The following is a 15,332-nucleotide window of genomic DNA, read 5'->3' as shown; positions in this document are numbered from 1 at the left end:
CCCACGTTCGTGAAGAATCTGGTGCTAATCCGTTCCTGGAGGACCTGCTTCTGGGTCAAGGTTTCATACGCAGAGAAGCTTCATTGCTGCAATCTACCGAAAGTCAACCCTCCACACAAAGGTTTGTAAAAATAATAAGTAAAAATAAATACAAAATAAAAAATTTTCTAGAAGCCATATTAAAATAAGTAAAAAGGGGGGAACACCTGGATGGCTCAGTCAGCTCAGTATCCAACTCTTAACTTTGGCTCAAGTCCTGATCTCGCAGTATGTAGTGAGATCCAGCCCCCTGTCAGGCTCGCATGGAGTGTGGAGCCTGCTTAAGATTCTTTCCCTCTGCCCCTCTCCCCCACCCCCACGGCTTGTGCTCACTCTCTGTGTCTAAAATAAGTAGTAAAAAGGGGGGATTGATTTTAATAATTTAACCCAATAGATCCCAAACATCATTTCAGTATAATCAAGCTTTTACAAAAATCTCAGTAAGCTAACTTACACTCTTTTGTTTCAAGCTAGGTCTTCAAAACTTCAGTGTATATATCACCCTTAGCACTTGGGAGTTTGGAATAACCACATTGCAAGTGCTCAGAAGCCCCGTGTGGCTAGTGGCAGCTGAGGCATTTTAGGACCCTGAATCACCATGCCTCCAGGTGAGGTTGGTGATGGCCAGAAAAAGCCGTCAGGTCCAGGAGGGAGTCAAATCAGAAAGAACGTGTCTCTCGTGTCTTCGGGGATTTCTTCCCCTTTTCTTGTCTTCCCTGGGACAAGAAACTCCGGGAAACCTAATGAGCCGGGGATGAGGGCGTTTTGTTTTTCCTGTTGCTTTCTTGTTCTCTCGGTGACATCTGGCAGGCTGCGCGTGTGAGAGCTTTGTGGGGAAAAGGTGCCCTTGATCGCCTGCACCCACTATTCTTCACTCTTTTAGTGTTCGTTTAAATTCCAGCTAGCTAACACACAATATAATGTTAGTTTCAGGTGCACAATTCAGTGTTTCAACACCTGCATCCAACACCCGGTGCGCATCTGGACAAGTGCCCTCCTTAATCCTCATCACCCATTCAGCCCATCCCCCACCCACCTTCTGTGGGTGGGACCATGAGTCTATTCTCTACAGTTAAAAGTCGTTTCTTAGTTTTCCTGTCCCCCCACCCCCACCCCCATGATCTTTTGTTTCTTAAATTCCACAGTATGGAGGTTCCTCAAAAAGTTAAAAAACAGAACTACCCTTTGATCCAGCAATTGCACTACTAGGTATTTACCCCAATACACCCATTATTATTCACTTTGCCATTGACTTTCTACTCCCTGCTTTTAACTTCTTTTTCTCCTCCCATCCCTTTATCAGTTCACCAGCCCAGCAGCCGGCCTGGACACACCAGAACACAAAATTTAAGGAAGCACTTAGAGTGAGTGCCTCCTTAAATTGTGAGCCCCTGAGAGTAAGACTTGCTTACCTCCTCTAGCCCCAGCCCTGTCCCAGTGCCCCAGAATCCCCTGGGGTCTGGTTGGGGGGGGGGGGGTTGTCGAAGTGAGTAGGAGGGTGGAAAAGCTTAGTAATTTTGAGATGCCCCTGATGGGGACAGGGTGGGGGCCAGTAGAGGAAATAATTCATTTAGTAGGTCTCTTTTCCTACTAAAACGGTCTGAAGAACAAGGTTGAAGGCCCTTGGAAATCAATAGAAGAAATGGTATAAAGGGTGTCTGGAGACTCAGGTATGACTCCAACTCTAGTTAGCCTCCTTTGAGTGTTACCTGGCTTCAAGTGACAGGTAGCATTGTTAAGGGACACAGAAGGGAAGCTCACATGACTGGAAATGAGGTGAGAAGAGAGAGCCTCATAATAAGGGTGCCTTGTTCCCCCAAAAGAGAGGCTGGTCTGATGCTGGGGAGGACCTTCGTTCAGCTGCAAGGCCGGCAAGGGGTCATTTTCCATGGGATGGGCCCGGGTCAGCCTCCATCTGGGTGTCCCAGCGCCCAGTCCCTGCTGACACCTCCCTTCCCTACCCCACCGCCCAACATCGCCATGATCCCCACTCTTGATTGCAGGAATAAACCAGGAACCAGCAGCGCCCTGGTCCTGGCCCTTTACCAAGGGAATTGTAATTACTGTTTGGAATTCAGGACTGCTCAGGCCCAGAGCTCCCCTTTCTTTCCCTTTATTTCTTCATTCGCAAGATAGGAAGGTGCCACCTGTTCCCCCTCCCTGGCCTCGATTAAATCTCACTTAATTTAACTTCACTGAACCCCTGAGTCAGTTGGAGAAAAGGACAGAGGGATTTTGCTCTAATGGAATTGCACTAGTGACCCACAGCTCCCACTCTCCCTGTGAATAGTGGCTTTTCCATTCAATCGCTAAATGATACAGGAGGCATTGGAGAGCAAACTATGTACCAAGCACTATAGGGAATATAATACAAGTATGAGAAACAGGCTCCTTGGTCTCTGTCCCCTGAAGGGAATTTCCAAGTTTATTCAGCCATTTAGCAACGGTGGGTGATCTTGTGTATGGCTGGGGGTGGGAGGGGGACTCAAAAGATAACTGCCTCTACGTTGCTCAGTTTGGCAGGGAGGTAGCCAGTAAGGAAACAAAAGCGATGCATTCTGTCAGGTGTCACATGGGAGAAACACCCAAGGACCACAGCTGGGCACAAAGGCCCCAGGTAGCACCCCCCACGGCATTCAGCGTAGCCCTCACCCGGGGGAGAGGCTTCAAGGGTGAGTGAGAGCTTTTCACATGGAGAGGGAAGAGGGCTGAGGAACAGGGAGTGCGTTCCAGCGCGGAGGGAACAGAATTTGCCAAGGCACAGAGGTGTGTGACAGCTGTGCCCATTAGTAGATTGTGAGCACAAAGCGTGGGCAGTGGGGGATGAAGTGGGACAAGTAGACAGTGGCCAGACAGAGCGTGGAGTCACAGACTCCTTTTTTTTTTTTTAAAGTTTATTTATTTATTTTGAGAGACAGACCGTGTGGGACAGGGGCAGTGAGAGAGGGAGAGAATCCCCAGAAGGTTCCACACTGTCAGCACAGAGCCTGCTGTGGGGCTCACGCTCACTAACTGCAAGATCATGACCTGAGCCGAAGTCAGACACTTAATGGACTGAGCCACCCAGGCTCCCCATCGCAGATTCATCTTGGAAGCAGAGGTCACTGAGGCGTGAAGGAGGGGACCGACCTGAGATGTGTGAGATGGACAAGCCACTCCAGTGGCCCTAAATCCAGTGACTTGTGTCTTTATAAAAAGGGGACGTGGAGGGAGCAGACCCAGAGGAGACTGAGAAGAAGGCCGAGGGAGACGGGCAGAGCCTGTACTTTTCAACTGCCACAGGCCAAGAACACCAAGGGTAACAACAACCGCCAGCAGCTAGGAGAGAGGCGTGGGATAGTTCTTCCCTTGGAGTTCCAGAAGGAGTTCCTGCCAGTCCCTGGATCGCAGACTTTTAGCCTCCAGAACTGGAAAGAATGAACTTCTGTTGTTTTCAGCCACTCGGTTTGCGATACTTTGTTCAGGCAGCCCTGGGAAATTAATACACCCCTGCAACGTAGGCCGTCTCGTGTCTGCCGTGGGGTTCTGTGAACTGCTACGAGGAGCCTGCCTAGTGCCGCGGGAGTCTCAAGGGCTTCATGCCGAAGTGGCCTTGGTCTCCCCTTCCCACCGCCACCAGGTAGAAGGGAGAGAGGTGGAATGCGCACAGGGTAAACATGTGTGGCTCCGGAGAGATGACACTTGAAGCCTCGGAATGCAGCCTGCGGGGAACCAGCGCTCGTGTCTGCCTGCCTCCCGTCCCTAGTTAGGCGGCAGCTGGAAATGCCACGGTCACGGCCCAGACTTCCCCACTCTTTCTGGGGTTGGCTTGAATGTTGTGCTCCTACTCAGGGCCCTAATGCGGAGGAAAGTTGTGAGCCGAGGCTGCCATGCTGACACCAGAGCGGCACTGCCGGTAACCCCAAGGCTGGGTTAGAGACTCTCGTCCCATCAAGTGCCCAGACTGGTTAGTGGCCTGAAACCCAACGCAGCTCCAGGAGTCTGCACCTTCCACCCAGTGGATTTGCCTGACCTCTCCTTCTCCTCTCTCATTCCTTTCTCCCTCCTCCCTTGCGTTCTCCCTCCCTCCCTCCGCCTCCCTTCCTCTCCCCCTTTCCCTCTCTCCCTCTTTCTCTCTCCCAGTCTCCCTCTCTGTTTCTCTCTCATTCTCTCCCTCCCTCCCTCCCTCTCTCCTCCTAATAAGACCTGGCCTGAATCCCACTAATAGATCAAGAGCCCGTTTCCTCATCTTGAAAGAAGGGAGCCCACGACATCTAATTCACGGTGTTGTCATGAACATGGAATGGAATTACATCTCGCGCCTAGGAGGGATTCAGTAATACTCATTTACTCACTCTTGGATTTCTGGCACTGAAGGCAGGAAGGCTGCTCCTGGAGTCTGTACGTGACAGACAAGCAAACTGGTGATGCTGGCAAAACCGCCATTCGGCGCCCTGCCTTTGTCAGGCTTCCCCCTCACTTCCAGTTACCCAAATGTTCTTGTACTTTCCGTATGTGGCTCGAGCAAAAAAAAAAAAAAAAAAATCATTCAGACTAAAGTGTTACAGGACTGCCAGGATTACAGTACTTTCTATGTAATAGAATGGCCTGCTATTTTCACTCGGCAGTAAAAAGGAACAAACCACTGATACATGCAACACCATGGATGAATCTCAAAAACATGTCAAGCAAGAGAATAAAGAATACCTACTGTATGCTTCCAGTTGTATAAAATTCTAGGGGCGCCTGCATGGCTCAGGTGGTTAAGCGTTGGACTCTTGATTTCAGCTCAGGTCATGATCTCACGGTTCATGAGTTCGAGGCCCTCATCTGGGCTCTGAGCTCACAGCACACAACCTGCTTCAGATCCTCTGTCTCCCTCTCTCTTCCCCTCCCCCCCCCAAAATAAATAGATGTTTAAAAAATTTTTTTTAATTCTAGAACAGGTGGAATTTGTCTATGATGACAGAAAGCAGATCAGTGCTTGTTCATGACCAAGGGTACTTGCTGAGGATTCCCACGAGGGAATGTTTTGGGGTAATGGATGTGTTCTAGTCTCTTCATCATGGTGGTTGTTACCCAGCGGTATGCCTTTGTCAAAACCAGCAAGCTGTGCCCTAAAAAAAATGAATGCATTTTAGGCCTTTTGAAGAGGTTGATGCTTGGGGGCACCTGGGTGACTCAGTCGGTTAAGCATCTGACTTCAGACCAGGTCATGATTTCATGGTTTGTGGGTTCGAGCCCCACATCGGGCTCTGTGCTGACAGCTCAGAGCCTGGAACCTGCTTCTGATTCTGTGTCTCCCTCTCTCTCTGTTTCTCCTCCACTCACACCCTGTCTCTCTCTCTCTCTCTCTCTCTCTCTCTCTCTCTGTCTCAAAAATAAATAAAAGATTAAAATTTTTTTTTTAAAAAAGGTTGATGCTTAACACTAAAAAACTCATCCCTGAGAGTAGGGCAAGTGAAGATAATAGATCCAGGCCACAGAGGGCATTTCAGGAGAACATCCTGGATTGACAAAAATCTTTCCAGGCATAAGCTATTTTGGAAATGTGGCTCAGACACCCGAATGTTTATAAGACTGTGATTACCCACACTCCCCCCTGTTTGTTCTTCACTCCCTGATTTGAGACTAGGTTTAATCACGCAACAAATATGTATTAAATATCTCTACATGCCAGGCACTCTCCCGGAAGGTAGGGCTTCCACAGTGAACAAGACAAAGTCTGTCCTCGTGGCGCTTACAGTTTAGTGAAGAGAATAATAATGAATAATAATAATAAGGTAATACATAATAAATAAAACGATAATCAAATAAATAGAGTATGTTAAGCACAGTTGGGAGGAGGGGCTGGAGGAACCGATGCTACTTTACTCTCTGCTGTCGGCACAGAGCCCGCTTCAGATCCTCTGTCCCCGTCTCTCTCTGCCCCTCCCATGCTGGTTCCCTCGCTCTCTCAAAATAAATAAATAAACTTCAGGAAAAAAAAAAAGTGACTAGATTCTGAATACATTCTGATGATAAAGGCAACAGAACTCAGTGAATTGAATGTGGGATATGAAAGGGGGAAAAAAGAGTCAAGGATGATTCTGAGGTTTGAGGCTTTGGATATGCAGTTGTCCCTTGTACAACATGGGGGTTGGGGCATCGACTCCCTCCACAGTCAAAAATCCAAGTATAACTTTTGGCTCCCTCCAAAACTTAACTGCTAATAGCCTACTGTTGACCAGAGGCCCTACCAATAACATACACAGTCGATTAATACGTATTTTGTATGCTATGTGTATTCTATACTGTATTCTTATAATAAAGTAAGCTAGAGAAAAGAAAATGTTACCAAGAAAACCATAAGGAAGAGAAAATACGTTTACAGTACTGTGTTTATTGAAAAAATCCGTGTAGAAGTGGACCCGTGTGGTTCAAAGTGGTGCTGTCCAAGGGTCAACTGCAGTTGAAAAGAAAATCCTTGGGGCGCCTGGGTGGCGCAGTCGGTTAAGCGTCCGACTTCAGCCAGGTCACGATCTCGCGGTCCGTGGGTTCGAGCCCACGCGTCGGGCTCTGGGCTGATGGCTCGGAGCCTGGAGCCTGTTTCCGATTCTGTGTCTCCCTCTCTCTCTGCCCCTCCCCCATTCATGCTCTGTCTCTCTCTGTCCCAAAAATAAATAAACGTTGAAAAAAAAAATTTTTTTAAAAAAAAAAAGAAAAGAAAATCCTTTTGGTACATGTGTTTTCAAGAAACAACTAGGGCCCTTATTACTAAATTATTCTCTAAACTAAATGACCATGGTTTGAAAATAAAAAATGAAAAAGTGTAGGCTACGAAACTGCTTTGTGCCACACCCATCTGGAAGAGGCAATTTCAAAAATATAAAGACTTAAGGGGCACCTGGCTGGCTCAGTCAGTGGAGTGTGCAACTCTTGATCTCAGGGTTGTGAGTTCAAGCCCCATGTTGGGCGTGGTGCCTACTTACAAAATAAATAAAATTTGGGGTGCCTGGGTGGTGCAGGCCATTAAGGGTCCGACTTGATCTCAGCTCAAGTCATGATCTTGGCTCAGGTCATGATCTCACGGTTTGTGAATTCGAGCCCCACATCAGCTCTGTGCTGATGGTGTGGAGTCTGCTTGGGATTCTGTCTCTCCTTCTCTCTGCCTCTCCCCTGCTTGTGCCCTCTCTAAAAATAAACAAACTTTAAAAATAAATAAATAAATAAATAAATACTTAAAAATATATATTTATAAATACTTAAATATTGAAACTTCTGAGACATAAATGTTTACGGGATCGGCTGTGAGATGAATATTTGAAACTGGGATGATCCCATAAAGTGCCATAAACCACCAACTTTTTCTAACAGAATTTTAGAAGCACTTTCTCATTGATTCTCAAAAGAATCATGCAATTATAAATTATTTCTTGGTCAAGCCACTTGCACCATCATGGCTGAGCCGGGTGAACTGGAACACTTGCAGAGTGAAGCAGTTGTTTGGTGACACAGTCAGATATTAACACTTAGAAACTCACATGAAGTGTGTCAGTCCCTAGAGTGGTTTAGAATAAGTCAGTCATTATTTAGCCAAGGGGGGAAAATGTACCAGGCACATCAGTGATAACTTTTTCCACATTGTTTTTATCCTCTCTGGTGCCATCTGCCACAAGTTTAAAGTCAACGGGTTTTCTTCACAAGTGTTTACAAGCGATGACTCATGTAGAGTCTAGTACAGAACCACAAATTCTCTCCTCTGCCTTTAACCCACAACATTTATCTCCCAGCAAATAAAAAAAGATGAGAAAACATTTCTACTCACATAGATTGGTACCACTCCAGAGTTTCAACTTAGGAAGACACAGAAGGCCTTTATTTCTAAAACTGTTTTCAAATCAATGAACTTCCCAAATGCCCCAATCTCCCTATGTCCCTGATTTGGTAGGCTTGGCTAAGACCCACAGAAGAAAAAGGACTTGCTCAAAATTTACTTGATGAGACAGTGGAACTGAGAAAAAAATACTCCTACCAAGATAAGAAGGTCAGTAAATAAAGTCCATTCTCCCGAATGCGGGAGAAATATTTGGCTTTCCAATACAAGTTGGCCTGAGGTTTTGAAAATACATATATTCTTTAGCACAGCCTCCATCACGATTTCCTGAGTCAACAGAAGTAATAATGAATCACCTGAGGGGAGAAACTGGTAAGAACCAAATGCTGATTGAAGGCCTATTTTGTGTCAGAGCCCCTTTCAGCACAAAAGCACTAAGGAGAACGATCCATGCGTCCATGCCTTCTCTCAATAAACTCATACAGAACAGCTATTATGTGTCAGGTGTGTGTAGTGTTTCAGATGAAACAGAGTCAATGAATAAAAGGACTTTATCCAAATCAATAAATCACCTTTGCATCAAAATGCCCTCAGTCTCCTCTCTTGAGTTGGAAAATCAGCAGATTACCAACAGATGATCACCTTATCGCCTGTTCCTTTAGTTGCTAAGTTTATTCAGTGTGTTGGTGGGGGACCCCAAGGAACGTGGCCAAAAAGGCTGTGTCCCCTGGGTGGTGGGGTACAATGAGAGGGGTCCCCAGTCTGCTATCCAGTCCCCGGCCACATCTGAATTTGATTCTGGTCTCATGCCAGAGATGGTCCAATGGCTCCAGTGGACACAGGAGACTAATTAACTGACTAATTCCAAGGACAACACGGACCCAACCCAGAGTGAAACTCCTGTGGAAAGATTCTGGGCTGGCACTCAGGGCACACCCCAGGGCCCGCCAGCAGGGACAAACTGCCGTGGCAACTCCCAAGCCGCCCTAGCCGGTGGCAGGTGGAGAGCAGAACAAGGATGCCATTGGGCCCATCACTTGCCTGCCAGCCATTTCCTTATTTCTCTTGTGCTACCCAAACCACAACTGTTTGAAACACCCTTTCAAGAAACTGATGGGTGTGACCTTGGGAGGGAACAGTGTAAATAGGCACTGACAAAGGTGAGTATTGAGAAAAGAAGTTGATTTTAAGGGAAAATGGGAAAAGACACAGCCACCTTGGTCTTGTTAAAGATGAGGGCCCCAGATGCCTCTGGGTAAGAGTTTCCCCAAACTAAGGCTTGTCCTAGATCCCCTGGGAAAGAACTTCTGAAGTGAGACCCAGGAGACCTAGGAAAAGTTTATTTTCCCATTGTAAAGAAATATGGCTCTCTTCCCACAAAATAACTGTGTGTGTGTGTGTGTGTGTGTGTTTGTGTGTGTGTGTGACATACATCTGTGCTATACAATGTTGAACTATTAATATTTGGGGGTGTGGGTAGCACTTGGCATAATGTGTTTGGCCCACAATAGACATTGTGGGAATGAGCTTGACCAATGATAAGCCTGAAGTTCAGAGAGACAAAGGGATATGGTTTAGGTCCCAAATCTAGTTAACTGGGGAGTCAGGACTAGAACTCAGGTCTTCAGACTCCCCTTCCAGGCAGCCAGCTATTTAACGCCCTAAACCCACTTCATGACTTATTCAAGGAGAACAGGACAGTGAACTCTTTTACATTCGGCATTTTTAAAAATCTGCATTTTTACTCCCCCCCACACACAAAAAAAAATGGAAGAAATTCCCTTGATATTCTCAAAAACCACCAGCATTCCCCATTTTCTGTAGTGCAGGGGCTCATAAACTGAGGTCCATGGACCACACACACACACAAATACACGCGCACACACACACAAATCAAAGGTGGATTTCAAGTTGAAAACCCCTCTCCATTGTCAGAAATGTATGCGCATTTTCCTTGAGAAAATGTCCGTAGCTTTTGTCACATTCCCACAGGTAGTCATGGAGAGATCAAAGGTCAGAACCACAATTAGCCTATGTCTCCTCACACCGTACTTGCCAGTGCAGATCAGGTTTTCCCTGGCTCTCACTTTTAAAAGGGTGTCTCTACAAGTGACATAAAGGGTACAGCAGCGATAGACCAACAAAGTTCTGGCTGAGAAATCTAGGATCAGCCTAAGGGATTAACATTTCCCTATTTTGGCATAAGATTGGAAACATTTTCTTACAACCAATAATTTTTTCTCTCTCTAAAATACATCGGAGAATATTCATAAAAAGGAATCGTTTCTTTTTCCTAAGTTTATTTATTTTGTGAGACAGAGAGCGTGTGCTCAAGGGAGGAGCAGAGAGAGAGGGAGACAGAGAATCCCAAGCCGGCTCTGCGCTATCAGCACAGAACCCAATTTGGGGATCGATCTTACGAACCCCGAGATCATGACCTAAGCTGAAATCAAGAGTCAGGCGCCTAACCAACTGAGCCACCACGTGCCCCAGGAATAGCTTCTTTTTAACCAGTACTATGAATTGGATGTTTGTGTCCCCCACAAAGTTCCTATGTTGAAATCCTAATTCTCACACATGACAATATTTGGAGATGGGGGTCTTTAGGAAGTAATTACGGTTAGATGAGGTCATAAGAGTGGGGCCCTCCTGATGGGATTAGTACTCTTTCGAGAAGAGACACCAGAGAATTTGCTTGTGCTCTGTGTGTGTGTGTGCACAAAAAATTGAGCTCATGTGAGCACACAGCGAGACGCGGTCTCCTGCCAGCCAAGAGAAGAGGCCTCATGTGAAACCACCTTACCGGCCCCTTGATCTCAAACTTCCAGCCTCCAGATGTGAGAAAATAAACTCTGTTGAGTAAGCCCCCCAGTCTGTGGTGTTTTGTCACACAGCAGCCTGAGCTGACCGATACGAGTTTAGTTCCTTGTTCATGACAATGACCGCTGGCATCCAGAGTATTCCGTTTCCACGGCACATGGGCTTTCTCTGTCTCATTTTGAATCTTTACAGACACCCTTCAAAGCAGATGCCATTTTCCTCATTTTACAGATGAGGAAACTGAGGGGTAGGTGGCCCTCATGTCGTTGGACCTTCAGAAAACAGAGCAGCGCCCACACAGCCCAGCCCCCAACCCCAGAGGCAGCCCGTCCTTCCTCTGCACCCGTCTGCCCTGGCCTCTTGGCCCAGCACATGACTGACTTTGCAGGGACACTGAGGTTGTGCTCTCTGCCATGTGTTCCCCAGCGAGCTCTGCCCTGGCCTCCCTGCTGGCCTCGCCCTGCTGAGCTCATTTGCAGCTGGTGTTGCCCTGCGGCCCTAAACAGTCTGCTTTTTAGACATTTGGACATTTAGGTTTGGCAGGGGCTGCAGATCCTCCCTTAATTTCCCTTTCCCAAGTGAAAATAGCTGACCAACTGACTTCACTGGGGCCAGGCTGGCATCTCTTAGCAAATGTCTCCATTCACAGCCTGTTTTCCATGATTCATATTTGGTGCTATTATTGTATTTCTACACATCCTAAGATGCGTAACAGATCTGTCAAATGGTTGTGTCTTTATTTAGTAAATAAATAAATAAACCCCCCATTCCTGGGGTTCCAGCTCACCTGTCATGTTCAGGGCTTCTGGTGGACAAGGCCAGGCTAGTCTAGGACAGGCTGGGAAGGGCATGCTCTCAGCCCCGGGTCTCCTGCCCCCAACCCCACTCCTGCCAATGCCACATCCTTCTCCATATCTCCTCTGTTTTCTGAACACCTTCCCACTTCTAATCTGCTCTTTTGTCTTGTTCTGTTCTAAGCCAACACCTGTTGGGCACCTTCTTATTCCAGGCACTGCATTACGTGTTTTATATCCATAATCACAATCATTTTGCACTCCAAGAGGCTGATAAACACATTCATGGCAAGGGATATAGGACAGATAAGGTTTAATAAGTTACCCCTGGGGCACTTTGGCAGAAACTGGATCTACACCAAAGCATGAGGCTGTCACTGTGAATATGAAAGGATTAGCAAGCCAGGTAAGGAAGGAAATGCATGGTTTGGTTTAGTTTGGTAGCCTGGAGATGCTTTCCTGGAAGACCCTGAGTCGTGTTATCAGGTGTTCATTCACCTGTCCCTCTTTTGCGAGACTGTTGGCAAATATCAATACTCACTTTGATTCAGCACAATGGTACACATGAAGCACCTACTATGTGAGGGCCTTGTACTACTCTTGCAACACAAAGATCTCTACACAAAGGAGGCCCCTGAACTCCTAAAGCCACAAAAAGTTCATGAATGTCTCTTTACAATTTTCAGGAGAGAAGTTTTGTATCTTCCTGAGATTGTCAAGGTTCTTCGATGCACTAGAGGATAAGAGCGGCTGCTTTACAGAGTTAAATTATAAGGCAAGCCCTCAGATCGTAAGATATTTTGTCAAAAAAAAAAAAAGTAAGAAAATAAAAACAGAAGTAATATATAAACACACACCTAAATGAAGCCCCCTCTCTCTGTTACCATCTGTCATGGAGGCATGCCATGGCCATGTGGAACAGAAGGACCCTGTAACCACCTTCACTCCCTCCTCTGATGGTCACATGGCATCAGTCTGGACTCTAACAAAAGGAGTGGCTAAGTTATTCTACCTGAGGCACTTGGCTGAACTAGAAGGCCAGGAGCTGACCCCACTCTGACCCATCTCTTATTTAGCCTTGTCCATTTGGTGTTCATTTATTGTTACTCTTTATAAATCAACTATTTATTTTTCTTGTCTAGGTTTCCCTTCAATGAAAGGAGTTCTCAAGATAAACAATTTTAAGTACACACACACACACACACACACACACACACAGACATTCATATTGTAACTGAAGGACAACAGACCTCTGGTTTAGCCATCTGGTTCATTCATTCACGTATTCAATCAGTATTTACTATCCCACCTGGAACCAGGCTCTGGAGTTAAGGACATAAGTAAAGTAAGTCCTGTGTTTAAGGCCCTCACAGTCTAACAGGAGAAACAGACGTAGAAATACAGGATTGCAATAAAACGTGAAGAAGTAAATAAACTGGGAATTTAATAGAAAGAGAGCAATTTCTCCTGGAGGGTTAAGGAAAGCAGGAAAGATTTCACTGTAGAAGTGAGCTGAAGAATAAGTAAGATCAGACATAACAAAGAAGACACTCAATATGTATGTCTCTCTACAAGGTTGTTCTTCAGCCCTGCCTGCGTTCACTCAGCAAATACTAATCCAGGGGGCCTGGGTGGCTCAGTCGGTTGAGCGACTCTTGATTTCAGCTCAGGTCATGATCTCACGGTTTGTGAGTTCGAGCCCCGCATCGGGATCTGCACTGACTGCACAGAACCTGCTTGGGATTTTCTCTCTCCCTCTCTCTCTGCCCCTCCCCCACTTACTCTCTATCTCTCTCTCTCAAAATAAATAAAAATAAACTTAAAAAAAAAAAAAACAAATACTAGTCTAACACCTATGGGAGCTATGCACTAACTTCCCAGCCTTCAACTCTGTGATGGTAATAATGCATAGTCAAAGCACCCACAGGGTGTGCCCTCGCCCCTTTCACCAGACTGTAAAAGATAATTTGCATTGCAAACATCCTGGTTAGGGTGGAGGGCACCTTATGAGCAGGGGTTTGTGAGAAGTTTATAAAACAAGGTAAAATCTACTTTCACGCCTGGCTAAGTGAAAGCCAGCCTTTGACATGAGCTACGCCAGGAAGGCCCATCTAACCCCCAAATCTCTTGCCTGAACCCTGTCGATCTGCCCGGGGGGGGGGGGGGGGGGGGGGGGGGGGGGCATGAGCATTACTAAGAGTCTTACTTTGAAATGCTAACGTGCCAAGAAATGGCCAGCACATGAATCTGGCTTTTACTGCTCATACCTTGTGTGTAAGTATAATGCAATTCTCCCGTCTGCATAGTTGCTAGCCATCTCCCTGCTTTGGAGCCCGCTTTGCCTGCATCTGTGAAAAGCCAGCCATATGCAGTACTGATGCCTGTCCATGGCGCTGAACCAAAGTCTGGTGACCACTGACGGGTGCGGGTACGGGCGCCGGGTGTGAAAGCTCCAACTTCTTGGCTCCAGTTGGGTCAGGTCTCCTTACCCCACTCCCCGCTTTCAGGCAGCGCAGGCAGAGACCACCCACCTTCCTAGGCTCCCTCCTCTGCCCCGTCCAGCGGTCCCACTGATCTCCCCCTGGGAGCACTTCCACAGGGAGCCTGAACTACAGCTGCAAACAGAGGAGGCACTGCACCAGGAAGCCAGAGAGGGAAAATGGAAAGGCCTGGAAAATAAATCCCCAATGCTTGACCGTGTTGCCTTGGGAAGGCCCTTTGAGGAGGAACACAGAGGCCTGAGGCAGCGTATGTGCAGGGTGACTGGCAAAGCACCAGTGCCCGGGGTTGTTATTATTGCCACTCTTCCACGTTCCTCTCTAGGCCTGTAAGTGGCCGACAACCACGGCTGCCATCCACGGCACCCTGGGACCAGGGCCACGTGCGCGCTTTCTCGTTTAATCCTCACAACAACCCAGTGAGGCAGGAATTACTTGTATTCCCACTTTACAGGGAGGAAACTGAGGCTTAATAAGGTTAATAACCGGCCCAAGGCCACAGACCTGGCCGAGGGGGAGAGCTAGGACCAATCCCAAGTCTCTCTGGGCAGAGACCGGGCTTAACATCACCAGGTCAGTGGAGGCTGATGGTCGCTCTCTCCAGGGGTCTCTGTGGATTGAAACTACATCTCTGCCACAGAGGACAGCCAGAAGGGAGGCCCGGCCCCACAGGTCTAAGGCTGCACTCCCCAGTGGTGCTCGCCACGGCACCAACCTCCTCCCACAGGGCTTCCGAAGGAAGCCAAGAAGTCACATTTCTCCTCACACAACGTTTCTGATGATATCACTCCGAGGGGAGCAGAGGTCCCTCCGAGATCTGTTCTGAAAGGGGGCACAGCAACCTAGTCTTCTCAGGGAGACAGCCCTGACTTGAACTGCAAGTAGGCTTTATCACCGACTCTTTGTTCACCGAACATTTCAGTAACGGCGATCTCTGGAACCTCAGCTAGGCATCAGCTTCTGTGCCAGGCCCAGGGTTACCAAGATTAAAGTAGAAGCCACGGCCTCGCCCTTACCCTCAGAAAAGGTAGCGGCCTACTTTGCAGAGGACATAGGTAGGTAAACTGGGGCTACGATGTAGGAAGCACTGAAAATGCGAGGCAGCTCTGGGTGGGTTTGGCACATAAGCGCTATGCAGTTCTTTAAAAACTGTAAGCTTTAGTTTCCTCAGCAGTAAAATGTGGATAATAGACTTACCTCTTCGGGTTGCTGGAAAAATTAAACAACAAATGTATGTGGAATGTGGAATGGAGGACTGTTCCTGGTTAGCTCCTGAATACATGCCAACCTTCACAACATGGGGTGGGTGACTTAACACTTTCCTCCTCAGCTGCCCAATCTGTAAATCAGGGCTAACGCATCTTCCAAACTTCTGGCTCTGTCAAT

This window comes from Prionailurus viverrinus, chromosome B4 (genome assembly GCF_022837055.1).
Source record: "Prionailurus viverrinus isolate Anna chromosome B4, UM_Priviv_1.0, whole genome shotgun sequence".
Lineage (NCBI taxonomy): Eukaryota > Metazoa > Chordata > Mammalia > Carnivora > Felidae > Prionailurus > Prionailurus viverrinus.
Note: the sequence above shows the minus strand (reverse complement) of the source record.